The sequence below is a fragment of the Triturus cristatus genome, chromosome 4_1, assembly GCF_964204655.1.
Source record: "Triturus cristatus chromosome 4_1, aTriCri1.1, whole genome shotgun sequence".
Classification (NCBI taxonomy): Eukaryota; Metazoa; Chordata; class Amphibia; order Caudata; family Salamandridae; genus Triturus; species Triturus cristatus.
Genome location: NC_140585.1, coordinates 1,197,983,451 through 1,198,005,370, shown reverse-complemented (window position 1 = coordinate 1,198,005,370; position 21,920 = coordinate 1,197,983,451).

The following is a 21,920-nucleotide window of genomic DNA, read 5'->3' as shown; positions in this document are numbered from 1 at the left end:
TTATTGAGTGCAGGACTGTAACAGACATAACAGTATCATTTATCCAATAGTAAATTATAGAAGCAATTTAGTCCATGGGAGGAGGGAATGGGAACCTTCAACCAGTAAACCAACTCCTATACTCTATCAGACTGGTGTTTTTGAAAAAGAGTGTTATAGATATATCGTGTGGAATAAACCTAGTCGCATTCACTGCTGACAGTGTGTTTTCTTGACTGAGAGCGTACCCAATTTGGATTTTGCAATATATATATTATATATATATTCACTGAAAAAACCATAGGTTTCAGGGGCGTTATAGTTAGCTGGACTTTTCACTCGTACAAAACCATTGAAATTCCCCCGTTATAGTTAGTTCAGCTAACTATAACTCGCGCGCACGCAATGCACTGCTGATGACGTCACATATTACATCACTCATGACATGGTCAGTGACATCACTCATGACATCACTGATGACATCTCAAATGACATCACTGATGACATCATCCAGTGAATGTGTGTTTTTCTGAAAATTATATATGTATATCTCAAGGTCGATGGAAGAATAAATGAGTATACAAGTGTCTAAATGGATGATTTGTTTTTGAAAAATTGATTGTATAACTGACTGATTAAGTGTATCTTAGTGAACACATGGCTTAGTGAGTAATGTTTAAATATGTAAATATCTGTATCAGTCTCTCACTTTGTGTATAAATGGCTGCATGGGTTGGTGAGTAGCTACATGAGTGTCTATATAGGTTATTATTTGGATTTTTGAGTATCAGTATGAGTGTCTGTATGGTTCGGTGGGGGTATTACGTAGTGCATAGGTGCATGAATGAGTGACTCACTGTTTGCATGTGTTGAAGACAGCTTGTGTTCAGGACTGTATGGGTGGATGAGTGTGTGCATGGGTGTGTTAGTGAGTGAATGACTGTCTCAGCAGTGTCTTTAAGAGTAACTACATATGTTTTAAACTAGTATATGTGACTATTGGTGTATATAAGTGAGTATATGTGAGAGTGAGATTGAAAGAGTTCCTGTATGAATAAGTATGTGTTTCTATAAGTGATTGTTTAAAAGACTAAGTATGTGTAAGTTTCTGTAGAAGTAAGTGTGGTGGTGTGTGTATAACTGTATGTGCAAGTAAATGGATGTTTGATTCTTTATTAGCATGAGTGACTATGTGTGTGAGTAACTCTATGGATGAGTGGCGTTGTGTAACAGGATGTTTTTTTTTTTTTTTTATTGCAGCCGGAGTTAAAACATGATATTATATTACAACACTAGTAATAATTGGTTAATAGATCACAGAATATTACAAATCCTCAGCCTGTTTAACAATCTAAGACACAAAAATTTTCTTAAACGCAACTTTAGTAAAATTCATAAAAAACTCAACCCTCCCACGACTCAAACACTTCTTAATAGCAATTTCATATATCTCCCTAGGCTAATAATCAAAATCAAACTTGGTACCCCATATTTTCTCAAACTTCTTAAGGCCTCCAATGCGTGCGGCATAGGAGTATTCGCTCTTCTTGACCCTCCTCATCTTCTGAGCCCATTTCATAGCTGAGGGCATGGAATCCGAACGCCAATTTTGTAGTAGAAGCGACCTTGCGATCGCTGTTGCTATGTAAAGCAGCCTAGTCATGGATTCCGAGAAGAGAAGATCTGGGTCATAACCAAATAAAATTAGCCTACTGTTAACCTCAAGCTTTATATTGCACTCTTGTTCTGAGGAAAAAAATACGTCAGTCCAATAAATATTAATATTTGGGCAGCTCAACATAATATGTGACCAATTGGCGTGTGCATAATTCATGCAGCGAAAACATTGAGAGGACTGGTTAGTGAACATCCTAGCTAAAACGGCAGGAGTTCGATACAATAACCACTTACAAAAAAACAACATCCTACGCCAATTAGCCCCTCTGAGAGTGCAGAAATTTAACTTATTAATTGTAGACCAAATCTGAGGAAAGACTAAACAATTCTCATGATCAGCCCATTTCTTAATTGCTTTTGACTCAAGATCCGGTTGTTTGAAAGAAGCCAGGAATGTTTTCCAAGCACCTGGATTCTAATTGACTGCTTTAGCTAACAGATCCTCTACAAGCTGATTTTGGGTCATAACATAAGTGGGGTTTACTTCTACCAGATATTTATATAGATGGCCATAAGAGTTGACCAAAATAAAATCCTAAGCAATCCCTAGAGATATTTCTGCTACCGTCATCCAATTACCATCCCTTAAGAAGTCTGATACTTTATTAGCATGAGTGACTATGTGTGTGTGTAACTCTATGGATGAGTGGCGTTGTGTAACAGGATGTATAGGTGTATGAGTACATATGATGAGTGAGTACATGTATGAGTGACTGTATAGGACTGTTGGTGAATGAGTGGATGTGTATGTGGATCTTAGAATTACTGAAAAAGGTTGTTGTAACTGGTATTGGTATGTCCATTGTTTTGAAAATCGTAGTTTATATTTTTGAATGTGTGTATCAAAGGTTATATTAGGGGGAGAGGAGGTCTACCACTCTATCACAAGGATGATGTCATCAGTGATGTCATTTGAGATGTCTTGAGTGATGTCATGAGTGATGTCACTGACCATGTCATGAGTGATGTAATATGTGACGTCATCAGCAGTGCATTGCGGGTGCGCGAGTTATAGTTAGCTGAACTAACTATAACGGGGGAATTTCAATGGTTTTGTATGAGTGAAAAGTCCAGCTAACTAGAACGCCCCTGAAACCTATGGTTTTTTTCAGTGAATTTCTAAGGTTTTTTAAATGCTAATTCCTGACTATAATGTGCCTGAAACCTATGGTTTTTTCAGTGAATTTCAAAGGTTTTTTAAATGCTAATTTCTAACTATGCCTACAGAGATAGGACATGTGAAGAAAGAAGAAAAAACGCACTGAAAGAAAAAAAAGAAATCCAGAAAGAAGTGCTCGGGGGTTTTTGATTGTGGCAGGGTTGCTTGGGTTTAAATGCGGGCTGCTTGGGAGGGGGTTGGGGGGGGGGGGTCGCCGCCCGTCCCGAGCTTCAGGCGGCAGTAGGGAGAAAACTTAATGAATATCGTTACCACCACGCCCGGCGCTATCTTGCACGGTGCAAGAGAAGGCCGCACTAGCGTGTGCGCTTGGCGCCGCCGCACAAAGGCTCGGCTGGGGTGCCCAATTGTATCTGCTGCTCGCCCCCCCCCCCACATCGGCACCATCACGCAGGCATGCTAGGCCAGTGCTCGATCACTGACCATGAATCCCTATTCAATGGCACATGGCCACGGGTCCCCCCCCGGCACCTCCAGAGTCACATGCTGAGGCTCTGATCCGCTTCCCGCAGGCACTCGCCTCGCGGCGTGGGGGACATTGGTGCCTCCGCCGGGCGTGCACTGTAGCCAGGGCAACTTGTGAGGGGCTGCTCCCGCAGGCCATTTGGCGCTGCCTCGTGCTGGTCACGCCAGGCCGGCGGAGCTTGGGCCAGTATCCCGCCACCGAGCGACTACCACATAGCTCCTGGCCACCCCCCGCCCTATTATGACCGAGCACGATGTCGCGCTCATCCTGCATGTTGGCCAAATCACTACCGCCTCGTGTCGGAAGGAGTCATGTACTCGGGGCGACGCAGCGCCTCCCCTCCTTCGGGGCGAGTCCGCGCTAATTAAAAAAAAAAAAAAAAAAAAAAAAAGTAATAATATGTATATTGCGCTGTATACATATGTTAAACAAGTTCGGTTGACGTAAACGCTGCCATTTAAAATTCAAAGCACCAGACCAGGGGTGTTTTTTAAAGTTTGTATATGCTTGTTTCCTTCGAGCAACCGACACTCGCAGGGTGCCACTGCTCATCGCATTGTTTGGGGCCAGGGAATAATAGGATCGACGGTGGCCATTTAAGGGCATTCTGGACTGGCGCTTCCCGCTCCTGCCTGCTTTGGGTCCGGGCCTTAAGGCGGGCGGCGACGAGCGTGCTAGGGCCGACCGGGTCCCCTGGCAGCCTAGGCCCGGCCCGGATCGGTGCGCTGGTTTTCGGTACAGGCATCCGCGTTACGCCCGTGTCGTGTCTCTCGCGCTAGCGACCTGGATTTGGCGGGGGAGGGGAAGCATGCCACATGCATCCAGTGGGTCGGCGAACGCATTCCTCGGACCAGGCACCCCTGGTCTGCGGCCTCTCGGTTTTTGCGCCTCGGGTCCCGGTTGGGAACGGCGCTGCTTCCCCTCCTATGCGGCCCTGGAGGGGCACATGGAGCTTGGTGGCGCATGCTAAAAGTGTTCCTGCGCCCGGAGGGCGCATCCCTGGCACCACCTTCGGCCCGTCCGGCCTGCTCTGCTGGCGGGAGTGCGGTGGAGGTGCCATCCCCACGGGAGGGACCCCCCATGTCCTTTCCCTCCCCCGCCTTCCGCCCCCCCCCCTCGTAAGCAGCGTGCGGCCTCAGGGTCGGTGCGCCCGGTAGCGCGCCACGAGCTGCCCCCTGCCGCGTGTGGGTAAGCGGGGGTGGGGGGAGGGCAGCGCCAACAGCCTTGCTGTGCCCCCCCCCCTCCCTGATGTTGAGCCAACAGGAGTCTTGCTCAAGTGCAAGTCTTGCGCAGGTGGTTGTCCAGGCTCTCACAAGATAGGTTCAGAGTCCTGAACGCGGTTAAGTGTCCACAGTTGGTAACATTTTCAACCCCTCCTCCACCGGGCCGAGGGGGTACGGGGGTAATGCCTGCAGGCCACAGAAGCATGGAATAATAAAAAAATAAAAATAAGGATGGTATTAACGTTTTCATTTTCCTCCTTAGATTGTGCCTGGTGTCCGGCCGACCGGTGGAACTCGCTCGTTGCTGGACAGGGGTGTAAGTTCTCTAGGGGACGGGGAGGGACACGGAGAGTAAGCTCCGGCCTGCAAGTACAGGAGAAGGTCACCGTTTAGCGCGGGACATATCAGTTGTTCTTTGTTTTACACAGGAATATTGAGATACCATACGTTCGGATCAGACGGCCGCGCGCACGCTCCGTGAGAGTTAGGACCAAGTCGAGGGATGGATAGCGAGGGTACCCCAGCGCTCTTCTCGACGCCGTCCCAGGTTGAAGAGACCCAGCAGGGCACCTCCCAGGACGCACAGATAGCGGCTATTATTGACCTCGCTAAATCTAAAGGCCTGGCCTGGGCAGCAGACCTCTTGAAGGCCAGCAGCCCGGACGATTCTGGGGTCATTTCTGGTGGTCCTACTTTGGGACAAGAACCGACTGACGAGGCAGGCCTGCCCCGGTCCAAACGTATTCGCAGGGCCACCGTCAGGGATTTCCCTGCGGAAGCACCACCACTCAGGATCCGCTCGGTGCCCACCGCCAAGGGTGCAACCGGGCACCCCACCCTGCCGTCTCCGGCCGGTCCTGCCCTCTCCAGTAGTCCTGGTGCACCTCCTGCTAACTTTGCTTCCACGTAGGACCTGGCCAAGCTCAATGACACTCTGAAGACTTTTATGGCAGAGGTCAGGGCTGGTTTCTCGAGGGCAGCCACAGTCAGGGGACTGCTTATTGCTGACAGTGCGGGAGGGAACCCCTCCGCTGCAGCCACCGTCTGGGCACTGCTAGGGACATGCCGGCAAGCCCCTGAGTTGCCTCCGGTGCCGTGCGCCCCACGCAGCACCTTGCCCAAGAGTGCGGAGCCGGCTGCGGCAGGCTCTGAGAAGGCCGTCAGGCAGGAGGCGGCACCCGCTGGGCCCTCCGGGACAGGGCTTCCCACAGCAGGGGAGGAACGTCAACAATTGGTTGGAGGTGAGCCACCAGCTGGGCAGCCTGCTGCCGTCCTTCCGCCCACCGCCCCATCCCCCGCGCAGGGGGCCAGCACGTGCACACAGCTAGTTAGCACAGCATTGTCAGGGGCAGTACAGCAGACCACATCTAAGAAGGCAGTCACTCATGCCCCGCTCTTGTCTGGGCATAGCTCTCTGATCTGGGAAGTACCCTTGGCAGTAAAGGAGTTCATCTGGAGGCGCGAATTCCTGGACATTTTTTCACTACTTCTGCTGGGCCAGTATGGGCAAGACGCGCGCAGTCTTGGGGGGAAGGAGGACGATAAAAAGGTCAGGTTCCAGCAATGGCCTGAGAAAACAATAGACAAATGGCTGTCCGCTTTCTCCATTTTACATTCTGTCATCCTTGAAAAATTTCCCGAGCAAGGGCAGGCGTTAGTATTGTATCAGCGGCTAATCCACACTGAGGCGCAGAAGTGGGGCGGAGAAGGGTGGCTCAACTATGACCGCGAGTTCAGAAAGAAGATGGCCATATGCCCTGAGATGGAATGGGATCAGAAAGAGGTACAGTTGTGGATGGACCACATGGGGTCTCGGGCAACCCAGAGCGCTGTCTCCCATTCCAAGGGCTCAGGAGGAGGGGGCAGTCAGCCAGGGAGCTCCCAGTCCAACCCAAAACCCTTTAAAGCAGTCCTTTCGGGGTGCGCGCAGGGGAGGGGGCAGGGGGGGGGAAACAAGCGAGTCTCCCCTGGGACATGCAACTTATTCAATGCCGGCGCATGCTCTTGGGGGGCCAAATGCCGTTTTCAACACGCTTGCAGTAAATGCGGGGGGCGCCATCCTGCATCCTCTTGCCAAGCCAAACAAGACAAGAAGCCTGCCGACACCTTCAAACCAACCATTTGAGCCATCACAGCCCCCTCCCGCTGCTGCAACCCCCCCACCCTCCCTCCGTGCTCGGGGGTGCTTCTCACACCCAGCACGCTCAGTCATTCAGGTATCACGGCAGTCTCCTGCGCGCTCGCGCCCCATGCTTGCAAGGGTCCATCCCCAGTTATCCTTGACCGCATGCTCGATCTCCTCAGGCAGTACCCTAACACTTCGGACAGTGCGCTCCTGCTGGAAGGCTTCTCGGTGGGCTTCACCATACCATTTGTAGGTCCCTTGTCCTGCCGCGATGCGGAGAACCTCAGACCCAGGGTCCTTCAGACTGATTCACCACCTGTCCTACCCGGAGGGGGGCTCAGTAAACCACGGCCTTCAGGAGGGCTCATGCTCAGTGTCATATTGTACATTGGACGTCGCGCTTGATCTGGTCAGGAGGGCTGGCAAAGGAGCATGGTTAGCGAAGGCCGACATTGAGTCGGCTTTTCGTTTACTACCAGTGCCCTCGAGCAGTCAACACCTGCTGGGTTTCAAGGTGGACAGCATGTACTACTTTGACAAGTGCATGCCCATTGGGTGCGCGGTCTCCTGTGCCTTCTTCGAGGCCTTCAGCTCCTTCCTGCAATGGGCCTTTCAGCACTCTTACGGTGTATCTGGGGGTCTCCCATTATTTAGATGACTTTCTATTCATTGGGAGGGACGGCACACAGGAATGCAGGGCAGCCCTCGCGGACTTCCAGGTGCTGATGCGGCAGCTTGGCGTTCCCTTAGCCCCCAGGTCCTCTCTTTCCTAGGTATTGAGTTGGACACAGTGGCAGGGGAGGCCAGGTTGCCGGTGGACAAGGTGCGGGACCTGAGAGAACAGATCAGTCAAGTTGTAGGGAAGGATAAGGTTTCCCTGGCATCCCTCCAGAGCCTCCTGGGGAAGCTAAACTTTGCCGCCAGAGTCATCCCCGCAGGCAGGGCCTTTGCAAGAAGGATAGCTAGAGTCACGGCCTCTGTTAGTAAGAAACATCACCTGGTTAAGTTGAACAGAGGGATGCGGGAAGACCTGATGATGTGGGCGAACTTCCTAGTTAACTTCAATGAGTCTGTCATCTTGCGCGATGCCTGGGCTAGCAACCCGGAGCTTGCCCTCTTCTCTGACGCGTCTGGCCGGGAAGGGTTCGGAGTGATTTTGGACAGGGAGTGGTGTGCAGAGAGGTGGCCTAATGCCTGGCACAAGAAAAAGGTCACGTCCAAGATCACTGTCCTTGAACTCTTCCCAATTGTGGTAGCATTTCATCTGTGGCCCAGGGCCTTGTCCGCGAAACGAGTGCTGTTTTGGTCAGATAATTTAGCGGTGGTGCAGGCCATCAACTCCCAGTCTGCCAGCTGCCCCCTGGTCCTGTGCCTGCTGCGAGAGCTTGTTAGGGCCTGCCTAATAAACAACGTAGAGTGCAGAGCCAGGCACATCCAAGGGATTTCAAATGTAGCCGCTGACTCTTTGTCTCGATTGCAGTGGCACCGCTTCCGGGAGGCCTGGCCGAGCGCACGACAAGAGGGGACTCCTTTCCCGCCACACTTGTGGCGGCTGCTGAAGTGGGACTACGGATGAGGGAACTGGGGGAACGGTCCTTAGCCCCTAGGACGGCGAAACGCTACAGGAGCTGTGTGACTCTATTCTGTGCGATTACAGGGGCCTGGGAGGAGGATCAGGTGGCCTTGGAGCTTAGAGTCCAACAATTCCTTTTGTGGGCCAAAGATGAGGGTAAAACGCATTCATGGATAGCGGGTCACCTTTCTGCCATCAGCCACCATGCCAAGCTGAGGGGACAGTCCGACCCCACCAAGGCTTTTGTCATCAAAGCAACATTGCGAGGGTGGGCCAAGATGTATCCGCGCTCCCCTGATCCCAGGTCCCCCATCGGGTACTCATTACTGCAAGGGATGTTGGATTGTATGGATAGGGTCACTCACTCAGGGTACGAAGCCACACTGTTCTCGGCCTGTTTTTCCCTAGCTTTCTTTGGTGCTTTCAGGATCGGGGAACTGGTGGCTCGCTCAAAAACTGATTCCTCGGGGGTGGCCTTGAACGTGAGTGACGTAGAACTGGAGCCGGGTTGTCTGAAGATAGTCATCAGGCAGTCTAAAACTGACCAGCTAGGGCGAGGGAGGTTGATTGTGCTACACGGCCTGGGTGATGTGAGATATTGCCCGGTAGCATGGGTTAGAACTTACCTGCCGCTCCGCCCGCGGGGGGCTGGTTACCTACTGGTGCATCCGGATGGCCTCCCGGTCACTAGAGTCCAAGTGGATCACATCTTACAGGCCTGCCTACGGCTGTCGGGCCAAGATGTTAGGAACAAAAGATTCAGCAGCCACTCGTTCCGCATAGGGGCGGCTACCACAGCTTTCTTAGCAGGCTTGTCCCCAGAAGGTATCATGAAGGTGGGGCGCTGGGAGTCGCAGTGCTTCAAACGATACATTCGGCCCTAGGAGTGGCCGCGTGGCCTTGGAGACATTTTTGGGGACTGCTTCAAAGGGTACCTAGAGTCTGCTAGGCATCCCCCCTTACTTTTGTTCATGCTTGACGTAGATTTATGCATGTAGATGTTGTGCTGTGTTCTCCGTTTTAAATAAACAGACATTCAAACCTATTTCTCTACTTTATTAGGAACGAAGGTGTGGGTAATTGGTCACTCGATCATTGCGAGACTGGCACAATGGGCGGATGCGAGAGAGTGGCAGAATGGCTTTGTCGCCACAGAGATCACGTGGTTGGAATTCCCGGGCTTGCGCTGGAGTGAACTGTCACGGAAAGTGAAGCAGAGACTCCGGGGAGGGTGGCTTCCACCCAACCTCTTGGTGGTTCACCTGGGGGGGAATGATTTAACATCACTAGGAAGGAGAGCTTTGCTCCAAGACATGAGGGACACTTTCTGCCAGTTGAGCGTGATGCTAGGGCCGTGCGAACTGTGGTGGTCTGAGATTACACCACGCGCCATTTGGCGAGGAGCTCGCTCAGAAGATGCCATCGAGGTCTCAAGAAGAAAAGTTAACAGCGCCATGCGCAAATTCACTGAGCAAAGAGGCTTTGGCTTCATCAGGCATGGCCTTCTACACGCCAAATCAACTGGGTGTCTGGAGGGCGATGGGGTGCACCTCTCCAATTTAGGCATAGATTTATTTTTACTGGATCTTGGGGAAGCATTGGCAGCTGCGGGTTGCAAATAGTAGTGGTACCTTGGTGGGGGGCCCTGGTAGTGACGGTGGCCACTCCCAAGGCTGTGGAGGAGTTACAGGGCGATCCAGGGTCTGCACATACCAAGGGGTACATCATGCAGCAGCACCGCGGGGTGCTAAGCCAGGATACCCAGGGATGTTTTAGCGTTGTCCCCTGGAAGAACAACGGCGCCCCGTTAGCCGACAGGCGGTTGTGGGTCTGAGCAACCGGGGGCTGCCATGTATGCTCCGCCCACCCATCACGGGGGGGGGCGTGTGAAGCAAGTGGACTGGGGGTCCACGGATGGGAGAGGTGGCCCCTCCCAATATTTGGTATACACCATTTGGCGTTGCCATGGTGACTCTAGGATTATCAGACGGGCAGGCGGCATAGGGGCTGGCCTGCCCTGGGATCGCCCGTAAGATAACCCACCAGGTTTGCATATTGGTTATGCTAATAAACCTGCAGCAATATTTCTCCACTTACACTACAGTGTCGTGTGTTTTATTTATGTACTTAGGTGTTTTGTGATAACTGTTGCCGATATTGGCACTATGTAAGGCTGCCCGGGGGGGAGGGGGTTGCGTAGCGGCCCGCCCCTTGGAGGGCGGCCGCCTTAGTGCCACAGGAAGGCACAGGGGTGGGAGGTCGAGTCCCTGGGCTAGTCCAGGGGAGACCCCAGCAGATAGCGGTTTCCGGCGAGAGCGGGGAGGAGACAGGGGTACATATACTGTCTCCGCCTCCTCCTCGTCCTCTTGTCCGCTCGTTCGCCTTGTTCCTAGTGCCCATCCTGCCTGACCTCCATGGTCATCTAGCTGCTCCTGCCCTGCCCCCTTGCCCCGTTTCCATGTGCCGACCCCTATTCCCTCCCTCCTGGCTTGTCTGTTCCATTGTAATGCCCCTGATCCGTCCCTCCTGCCCTTTATGGTCTGTTACGCTGCAGCTTTCTCTCCTGTCTGTCCATTATGGTCAGCTAGCTACCATTGCCTATTTCCCCTCTGTTGTCTATGTGCATGGTCCTGTCCCCTCCCTATTGCTTTCTATGGAGTGTTGTGCTGCACTCCCATCCCGCATGCCCTGTGTGGTGTATTGTGCTGCTGCAAACCCTGATGCCTGCCCTGTAGGGTCAGTTTGGTGCACCTCTCCATGTCCCTCCTGTCCTCTGTTATCAGAGTCCATGTCCCTACCCCAATTACTCCTGCCTACTATGATCCAATGTACCATACTTGCGAACATTTTGAACTTGGTAAGAGGGAGATTTTGAAAGACAGAACAAATAAAGCCCATTTGAGCTTAAAAACATTGGACGTTTCCTGGCTGAAACGGGTCTGTTGGCATGTATGGTTGTACTACCACTGCCTCTTCCTTCTGCCCACAATGGTCTATTATATTGCCACAACCTCTCTTGCCAGTCCTGTATTGTTGGTTTGTTGCCCCTGCCCCACTTTCCACTGCCCTCCATAGTCTGTTGTGCTGCCACTGCCCTTCCTGCCTGCCCAGTGTGGTCAAATTGTTGACTCTGCACTCTCCTACCTGCCTTCAATTTTCAGAGTTCGTGCCCCTGGCCTCTGCCTCTCAACAGTATCCCAATGAACAACTAGATTGCTAACATTCTATATTTATTACAAAAGTATGGAACGCCTGACGTCATCTTGATGTAATCAAAACTGTAATACTTAGAGCATTTCCTATAGAAATTACATATATGAGAGGGTCTTATTTGCATCAAAATTATATTTAGTGCTCTAAAAAACTAAAATGAGGACATATTTTCTGAGTTTTCAAATAGCGAAATCTTAGTTTTTTTTATCCAGTTAACCACTTGATTAAATATTGCACCTAGGGGAGAGGATGTGGTGTTACTTTCAGAGCTGCAGACTTTGCAACTGGGGAACCAGGTTGGAGTTTCTGATTCAGCTCAACATTCTGTGATTCTGGTCAAATCACTTAACCTCCCCATGTCTACAACCAAAATGAATTTGATCTTGTGTGATGTAACCAATGCTCATGTAAAGCACTCCAATACCTGACAAGTCTGCACTATATAAAACTGCAAATACACAAACAAATAAGTGTTTTGCACACTTCTGTCATTGGGCTACACGTGGGCTACATCTGGGTGATATTTGTGCTGCATTTGGGCTCTTTTGTCTCTGGTGGCCATCTTGGGAGATTTATTTGTTATGAAGTTTCCTAATTTCCTCATTTACTGCAGTCTCCTCAGTGGGAATACTTTCAGTTTTTTATTTTGGTTCCATCAAGAAGGCATACAGATATGTCACACATTTGCCATAAATTCTGAATGTTATCACTCTAGTTGCTCATTAGATCACTGTAGTAAAGCTACTGCTCACCACAGAAGTCTGCTGCTGGTATTAAAAGTGCATGTTTCGGTCTGCATGTCAGAATTTTTTTATGAAATAGAAGATTTGAGAAGTCAAATGTGCCCTAATTTTTCTTTCTGCAGCACTATTCATAATTTCTATGGCAAAATGAACACCCTCATTTTGTTCCTTTGTAAATTAAATGTTTAAGTGTTACCACTTTATTCCAATCAAGATGGTTTCAGGTGTGCCATACTTTTGTCATAAGTAAGACTGTTAGCGCTCTAGCTGTTCGTTAGAACACTCTGGGACATTCTGTCATTGGGCTATACTTGGGCTACATCTGGGTGATATTTGGGCTACATTTGGGCTCTTTTGTCTCTGGTGGCCATCTTGGGAGATTTATTTGTTATGAAGTTTCCCAATTTCCTCATTTACTGCAGTCTCCTCAGTAGGAAATACTTTCAGTTATTTACTTTGGTTCCATCAAGAAGGCATTCAGATGTATCACACATTTGCCATAAATTCTGAATGTTAGCACTCTAGTTGCTCATTAGATCACTGTAGTAAAGCTACTGCTCACCAGGTTAGTCTGCTGCTGGTATTCAAAGTGCATGTTTCAGTCTGCATGTCAGAATTTTTTTATGAAATAGAAGAGGATTTGAGAAGTTACTCAAAATGTGCCCTAATTTTTCTTTCTGCAGCACTAATCAGACTTTCTATGGCAAAATGAACCCCCTCATTTTGTTCCCTTTTAAATGTTTTAAGAGTTACCACTTTATTCCAATCAAGATGGCTTCAGGTGTGCAATACGTTTGTCATAAGTAGGACTGTTAGCGCTCTAGTTGTTCTTTAGAACACTCTGGGAAGCTGCAGTAGAACACAAAGGAATCAACTGACAGTCTCTGCCCTTGTTGGATGTACTTGTTTTACTGAGAATGTCAGACTTCATTCTCCCATGACTGGGAAAGATAATGTGAATTTACAGAAAATATGCTCTCAGTTTAGCTTATAGATCACCTTCCAAACCTCTGTGGGAAAAGCATGAGAAAATAGTTCTCTCATACATGATATCGCAGCAGAAAGCTTTTTTCACATGGTAAAATCACCTTAGAACACACCACAATTCCTAAAATGAGTATGGTACCATCAACAAATGATTTATAATGTAACTAAAGTCTTAAAACCTTCTATTAACTGCAATGCTTTTTAATGAGGTGCTATCATGTATATTGGTCCCAAGATGGCTGCCAACACTTCTTGGATGAATTACTGACAGCCAATCAGATCTCACGATGAGATGTGTGGTTAGGCTCCGCCAAGATATATCTATCTTTTTAACTCTAATTTTCTCAGGAACTACTGAACGGATTTACATCATTTAAGCAAAAGGCATGAGTCTGAACTGAGGACTACCTCTTTGCCAAATTTGGTGTAATTCCGTTCAGCAGTTCGGGCTGTAGCTGCGTCAACAGGTCCTATGGGAAAATGCATGGGGAAAATGTGTTTTGGGACCCCCCTTTTTTCTCGTCCCCTGCTTTACGAATCACCGTGAAATTTACAGGATAGGAGCAGACCGGAGCTGGCCAAAAGTTTTGAAAATTTCGCGAAGATTCGTCATTTGGCACCAACGTTATTCCAAATAGAATGTTGCGGATTTCCTGTGGAAAATAGGTTCTAACTATAACTACCTACTGGCGACTGCCAGTAGTTATATATATATATATATATATATATATATATATATATATGAAGAGAAGGGTTGTCCCAGATAGAGAGGTCACTCCTGGGGGGGGTGGCAGCACAAACACCAATGGCAGCAGCAACATCAACGAAGACCACAACTTCCAATTGCAAATAAAGCCAGACGCGTTTCAAGCCATAGCCCTTGTTCACTGGCTTGCACAAAGTAAACGGAGGCAGCATTACGTTTGGAACACCTTTATTCATTCAAACAGTCCCGCCCCAATGGGCGTCATCAGGCAAGGCATTGTGGGTCACGTAGTTCCTATGCCTGTGCTGACTGTAAGTTCCGTAAAGACCCAGTGGATTAGTTGCCTCCGTTATTAAAATATAAATCCCAAGTGGGTGAAAGTTCAACAGAAAGCGCTAGTTGCTCACCAATACCATTCAAAGGTGAGGCCCCCTCCACTCCGAAAGTGCGCGCGGTTGCGAGCACAGGGATCCGCACATTGAGCGGCGGGACCTCTCTGCGGCCGGACCAGCCGCTAAACACGAAGACCACAACTTCCAATTGCAAATAAAGCCAGACGCGTAAGGCTGCCTCCGTTTACTTTGTGCAAGCCAGTGAACAAGGGCTACGGCTTGAAACGCGTCTGGCTTTATTTGCAATTGGAAGTTGTGGTCTTCGCTGATGTTGCTGCTGCCATTGGTGTTTGTGCTGCCAACCCCCCCCAGGAGTGATCTCTCTATCTGGGACAACCCTTCTCTTCGTGTTTAGCGGCTGGTCCGGCCGCAGAGAGTTCCCGCCGCTCAATGTGCGGATCCCTGTGCTCGCAACCGCGCGCACTTTCGGAGTGGAGGGGGCCTCACCTTTGGATGGTATTGGTGAGCAACTAGCGCTTTCTGTTGAACTTTCACCCACTTGGGATTTATATTTTAATAACGGAGGCAACTGATGACGCCCATTGGGGCGGGACTGTTTGAATGAATAAAGGTGTTCCAAACGTAATGCTGCCTCCGTTTACTTTGTGCAAGCCAGTGAACAAGGGCTACGGCTTGAAACGCGTCTGGCTTTATTTGCAATTGGAAGTTGTGGTCTTTGCTGATGTTGCTGCTGCCATTGGTGTTTGTGCTGCCAACCCCCCCAGGAGTGACCTCTTTGTCTGGGACAACCCTTCTCTACATATATATATATTCACTTTAAAAAAACCATAGGTTTCACACATGTTATAGTTAGCTGGACATTTCACTCGTAAAAAACCAATGAAATTCCCCCATTATAGTTAGTTAAGATAACTATAACTCGCGCGCCCACAATCCACTGCTCATGACGTCACATATTACATCACTCATGACATGGTCAGTGGCATTACGCATGACATCATCCTTGTGATAGAGTGGCAGTCGCGCGAGTTATAGTTATCTGAACTAACTATAACGGGGGAATTTCATTGGTTTTTTACGAGTGAAATGTCCAGCTAATTATAACATGAGTGAAACCTATGGTTTTTTTAAGTGTATTTGCAAGGTTTTTTAAATGCTAATTCCTAACTATAACGTGTGTGAAACCTATGGTTTTTTAAGTGAATTTGTACGGTTTTTTAATTGCTATGTTATGTATGTATTATTATATTTTTTTTATATTTATTTTACAATAAACTACCTATGTATATAGTTATAGATTGACTGTATCCTGTAATATGGAATGGCTCATTTAAAAAAAAATTTTTTTTTAAATGTTTTCCACCGTGCGCGCACCCCGCGATTTAAAAAAAAAAAAGTAAAACAAAAATTGAGCCTTCGGGGTCCTTCAGGGACCCCCTGACAAAGGCTAGGGGGTCAGAAACTCTCTACCCTCCCCCTTTTCACGTTCGCCACCTTCCTTTTTCCCTGTCGCACACAAAACAAACAAAATGGCGGCCGACACTTCCTGATTTCGACCGATTCGAACGTTGACTGACATGTAACCACCAATCAGAATTACGCTCGCGCACGCTAGGGTGCGCGCTTATAGATATATATGTACTTTCAACTGCAATTTTCTCAGGAACTACTGAGCAGATTGACTCCATATATGCAAAAGGCACATGCCTGTCCTGAGGACTACCTCTTTGCCAAATTTCAAGTAATTCTGTTCAGCCGTTCGGGCTGTACCTTCGACTAAAGGTCCTATGGAAAAATGCATGGGGAAAACGCGTTTTGGGACCCCCCCTTTTTTCTCGGCACCCCCTTGACGAATCACCCCGAGACTTTCAGGGTAGAAGTTGAGCGGAGCACCCCATTAGTTTTGAAAATTTCACGAGGCGCAAAAGTTATTCAAAATAGAATTTTGAGATTTCCTATGGAAACTCGGTCCTAACTATAACTATCTACTGGCGACCGCCAGTAGATAATATATATATTGGGAACTTTCTCTGTTATTTTGTTTTAGGACTGATACAACTAAATTCCTACTCCTACTCCACTTTCCTCATGGGTACCAACACAATCTTAAAGAGAAGCATTTGACCTTGTAACAGGTCTTCCAAACAAACTATGGTGCATTTTTTTATTTATTCTTTTGGAATTTTTATAAATTGAGTACATGGGCTTTTTTTTAGTTCCTTTTATAAAAAATCAAAAAATCTTAGGCACCGAGCCTATCATTACCTTCCACAACTGTCAGATGAAGAGACATGTTTCTCCATAAGCCTATTACTCCGGGCAGCTGTCCGCTCACGTCACGATGCGGTTTTAAAACTAATGAGTTTTATTTATGTTTTATCCATGGTGTATATCCTATGGACTTACTGGTGTCGTTAGGTTATTTTAGCTTGCACTTCAGCACTTTTCCAGTTGTAATACATTTTACATATTTTGTCGTGGTTTTTTTTTAGTGGTACAGCACATTAGTTTGTTTTATTGTTGCATTTTGAATCTTAGTGCATGTATGCTTTTATGGTTGTTAGCCAACAGAACAAGGTTATATAACCTGAAACCTTCATGCTACATTGTAAAACTATAAGGGGGGGGGGGGGGCACGTCAAACGACTGCAAAACGACAGGTGTGCATGTACAGAAAGCAGTAAAGGAAAACATTCAGAAAAAACACAACACTCATACTGCTTACCCTACATTTGGGTGCATATGTAAAACGTACCGCCCTAAAGTAAAAACCCTTTTGAGACAAATATGAATCCTAGCTTGTCTTGTACATTAAGGCCATTACAATTTATAAATAAAGTAATGATGGCACTTCATTATTTTGCAATACATAGCTTAAATGTCCACCTCTAATTCCACTGTGAATTACTGCCCGAAATATTTCACACTCAGATCAACCTTGCAAAATATAGTGTCACACGTGTAAAATTCTGGTATGAGGTTCCCTCACACATATGCAATTGTATGGTCTTGTGAACTGATTTGTCACATTACATATATTCAGTGACACAGGGATTATGCAACTGCAGCGTTTTCTGCATAGTTATGGATTTGCCACATACACCATCTTCTGCTGCACAATCAAAATATTTTACCAAAACAAAAAATTTCAAACCGAGAACTGATCAGAAGTTTAAAAGAACAAATGCTGTGACTCATGTTGCTGCATAATGGAAATCCCTTCACAAAGGTCGAATGGTCACCTTTCAGTTGCTTGTTTCAATATTTGACTGCTTAACTTATACTAGTGAGGTGAAACCTTTGCCCAAACACTGATAATGCACACATATGTCAAAGTAATACTATGAATACATGCTGCATTGAGCTGCATAATTTAGTTGTCTATGTTATATGGTTTGAGCCTCCCTGCAGCATAATTCCAGTGGCCCTGGATATATTGCAATTTGTAAATACCCATATCACAAGGGCATGCTCTGTTCTAATTAGTGGTATTTACTCATGAATTGACACACTTGACTGTTTATAAAAATGTTAAGGCCCTTGACCAGCTGGCAAACCACACCTTGCATGTGTACAGCTGGACATTTTTAGGTAGCAGACAACGGCTGTTATGTGAAAGACACCTTGGGGAGTCAGAGGTTGACCTGGAAATCCATTCTGCCCATCGCTTGCATTGGCTTTGTAGTTTGCAACTCACGTTTCTTTGCTTCTCATTTGCTGGTTTTATTTGCTTGAGCCTGTCCAGCTACAGTTTGGCCAACCCAGTGCTAAAGCTATGTTCACTGTATTCATCCACAAACTCATTTTTGATCAACAGGCCTTTAAACCTTGTTCTCATCTCCTCAGGTATGCTGGACATTCGAATACCAAGGTCAAATGTCAGGCACTGTCTTCCGAGGGTCTTGTTAGGATTCACTATCGACACATGGAATATCTTTAGTATATTTTTCATAGCACAAACTCAAGCACTTTACATAAGCACCAATTGTACTGCACAAAGACATTCACATTTAAGCACGGGAAGAATAGGGGATTCATAAAGACTTGAGCTTACTTCCATAGTCAGCCTTATCCTGATTCACAACTATGTGCATAATAATCCACAGGGAATCCACATAACTTGTGCACCAGACCGATGAAACCTGTTGTGAGCAAGGGAATGTACTGAACATGAGGGGTCTCGATGTATTTAATATTTCTGAGTGAGTGTGTATATATTTTACATGCCTACATTGCCTTTTAAATGTAGTTTGACATTTTCTTTTTTTTTACTATCATGAAGCTAGATGGAGGGCACACATTTCCTGTTCCCTCCATGTACCTATGTATGTGTTGGATGCTGAACTTCAACCTGCAGTGACTACCGGGTGCATTTGAAGCAGGAAATGCTCAGACTCTCACAGATCATGCACAGCAGTACTTATTACGCACTCAACAGGCAGCCACACGCCTACCACCTCTGACACACACAGCTTTTCTTTCTACAGTCACATGCTCACATCCAGGGCGATTGTTGATGAAGGTTGGAAACTACAGTGCAATTGGAAAATGCCCTTTTCTGAAGCTCGCCGTAAGAAATTAGGACTTTGTGTTTATAAGGTACTGTTCTAACAAATGGTGAAATGGACACTTTACAATGAACACAATGACAGCAGCATTGCAACATTTCATTAAAACTACCAGGAAATTATACGTACAGAAATAGCAGCCATCTATTCAAATTCGAGCAACTCATCCGTTCTTCTCACTTAGTTATCCATGTATTAGGTCTGTCCCCTCCAGAAGGCTCCCTGGATCCAGCATGTTCATCCCGGTGTGCTCGGTCCACTGGTGAGCCCCATTCTCAAACACATACACCCTTTGCCATATCCAAAAGAGCCCATGATTTAAAAGTGTGCTCTTACAGGGAGCTTTTCTCTCCCTTTACGGCAACTCCATCCTGCTCCGTTATATGACTTAACAGGCACTATTAACAAAACAAACTGCTCTGAGCCAGGCTGCTTCATAATTCAGTTTGACTAGGTGAGGCAGTCCCTTTAAATGTAATTTGTTTTTTTAAAAACAGCATAGTTCAAAGTGGAAATACAATTTTTAAAAAGCACTGATGCCCGCCCTCCCCCTCTACTTTCAGCCATGCTGCACTGAAGCAAGCGCTGCTGTACAACATGGATGGAAAAAAAAAACCCACAAAGGCAATAGATCACACATAGGCAAGACCAACTGGCTTTGCAAATGCTCATTATACTTTGTTGGCACGCACACACAACATGCCTATGTATTATCTACTAGTTAGGACCGTGTTTCCATAGGAAATCTCAAAATTCTATTTTGAATAACTTTGGCGCCAGTTGACGAATCCTCGCGAAATTTTCAAAACAAATGGGGCGCTCCGTTCAGCTCCTACCCTGAAAGTCTCGGGGTGATTCGTCAAGCGGGGGCCGAGAAAAAAGGGGGGTCCCAAAACGCGTTTTCCCCATGCATTTTTCCATTGGACCTTTAGTCGAAGTTACAGCCCGGACGGCTGAACAGAATTACTTGAAATTTGGCAGAGAGGTAGTCCTCACGTCAGGGAAGTGTCTTTTTCAGGTCTGGTGTAAATCTGTTAAATATTTCCTGAGAAAATAGCATTTAAAAGCATATAAATATCTATGCGCGCGCACTGTGCGCGAGCGAAATTCTGATCTGTTGATAAATGTCAGTAAACATTCGAATCGGTCGAAATCAGGAAGTGTCGGCCGCCATTTTGTCTCTCGCAGTCTGAGGCAGTGAAAAACAAAGGTGGAGAACGTGAAAAGGGGGCAGGGAGGACAGTTCCTGACCCCCTAGCCTTTGTCAGGGGGTCACAGAAGGACCCCCAAGGGTGAAAAAAAACATTTAAATTTTTTACCAAAAAAATCGCGAGGTGCGCGCACGGTGCACATCACTCATGACATGGTCAGTGACATCACTGATGACATCTCAAATGACATCACTGATGATATCATCCTTGTGTAAGAATGGCAGACCTCCTCTTATCCTAATATAAACTTTGATACACACATTGAAAAATACAAAGTAAAGTTTTGAAAACTATAGATACCAGTACCAGTTAGAACAACCTATTCAGTAATTCCAAAATCTACATACGCATCCACTCATTCATCAACACTTCAATATAGTCACTCATACATGTACTCAGTCATCATATGTACTCATACACCTATACATCCTGATACACACCTACACTCATACACACACACCACTACACTTACTTCTACAGAAACGTAAACATACACATACTTACTCTCTTAAACAATCACTTATAGAAACACATACTTATTTATACAGGAACTCTTCCAATCTCTCACTCTCATATTTCCTCACTTATATACATCAATACTCACATATACTAGTTTAAAACATATGGATTTACTCATAAAGACACTATTGAGACAGTCATTCACTCTCTTACTCACCCATACACACACTCATCCAACCATACTATCCTGCTCACATACTGTCTTCAAAACACATACAAACAGTGAGTCACTCATTCATGCATCTATACGCTAAGTAACATCCCCCACTGAACCATACAGACACTCATACTGATACTCTAAAAACGAACTAATAACCCATATACACACTCATGTAGCTACTCACCAACCCATGCAGCCACTTATACACAAAGTGAGACACTGATACAGATATTTAAACATTACTCACTAATACTTGTATTCACTAAGGTACTGTTAATAAGTCAGTTATAAAATTAATTTTACAAAAAAAACCATCCATTTAGACACTTAATTACCCATTTATTCTTCCATTAACCTTTAGATATACATATATAAAAATATTTATTTTTCAGAAAGACACATTCACTGGATGATGTCATCAAAGATGTCATCAGTGATGTCATTTGAGATGTCATCAGTGATGTCACTGACCATGTCATGAGTGATGTAATATGTGACATCATCAGCAGTGGATTGCAGTCGCGTGAGTTATAGTTAGTTCAGCTAACTATAACGGGGGAATTTCTATGGCTTTGTACGAGTGAAATGTCCAACTAACTATAACTCCCCTGAAACCTATGTTTTTTTCAGTTAATATATATATATATATATATATATATATATATATATATATATATCTCGCTATCGCTATCTAGGTCTGTCCCCTATATTTAAAGCAAACTTTTTTATCTACTGGACGTTTCAAAGTTTACTGAATTTGCTATGTGTCAATAATTTCGATTGGTTACTTTTTGGGTCCAAAAGGTACACACCGACAAGAAAAAGACAGACTTGCCTTGCTTATTTCCATCTATGTCCCATCAACTACTTTGTAAAGCTGCACTGCACGCAAGCACCTACACAGATTTTCAAATTGTCAGGGAATGGTGTACATGTATAAGAAATGCCCAAATGGAAGGTTCCTGGTTGACCCCTCTGCAATAGCTAGCTTAGTGAAGCAGTGTGTTCTGATCAGGTTCTTTTTATTAATATTTTTGATTGGTTTCTTTTGATGCAAAGTTGTCAATGATTGTTTATCATAAATATACAAGCATAAATCAAAGAAAGCGGTCTCCTTTTTGTGGCAGGTCATGGTAACCCATGAGCTCACACTAAGAGTTAAGCCAAATGCAGAAAATACCAACTCTGTACCTTTCTCATTTTATAATAATCACCAAAAGGGTTACTATTTACCCCCATC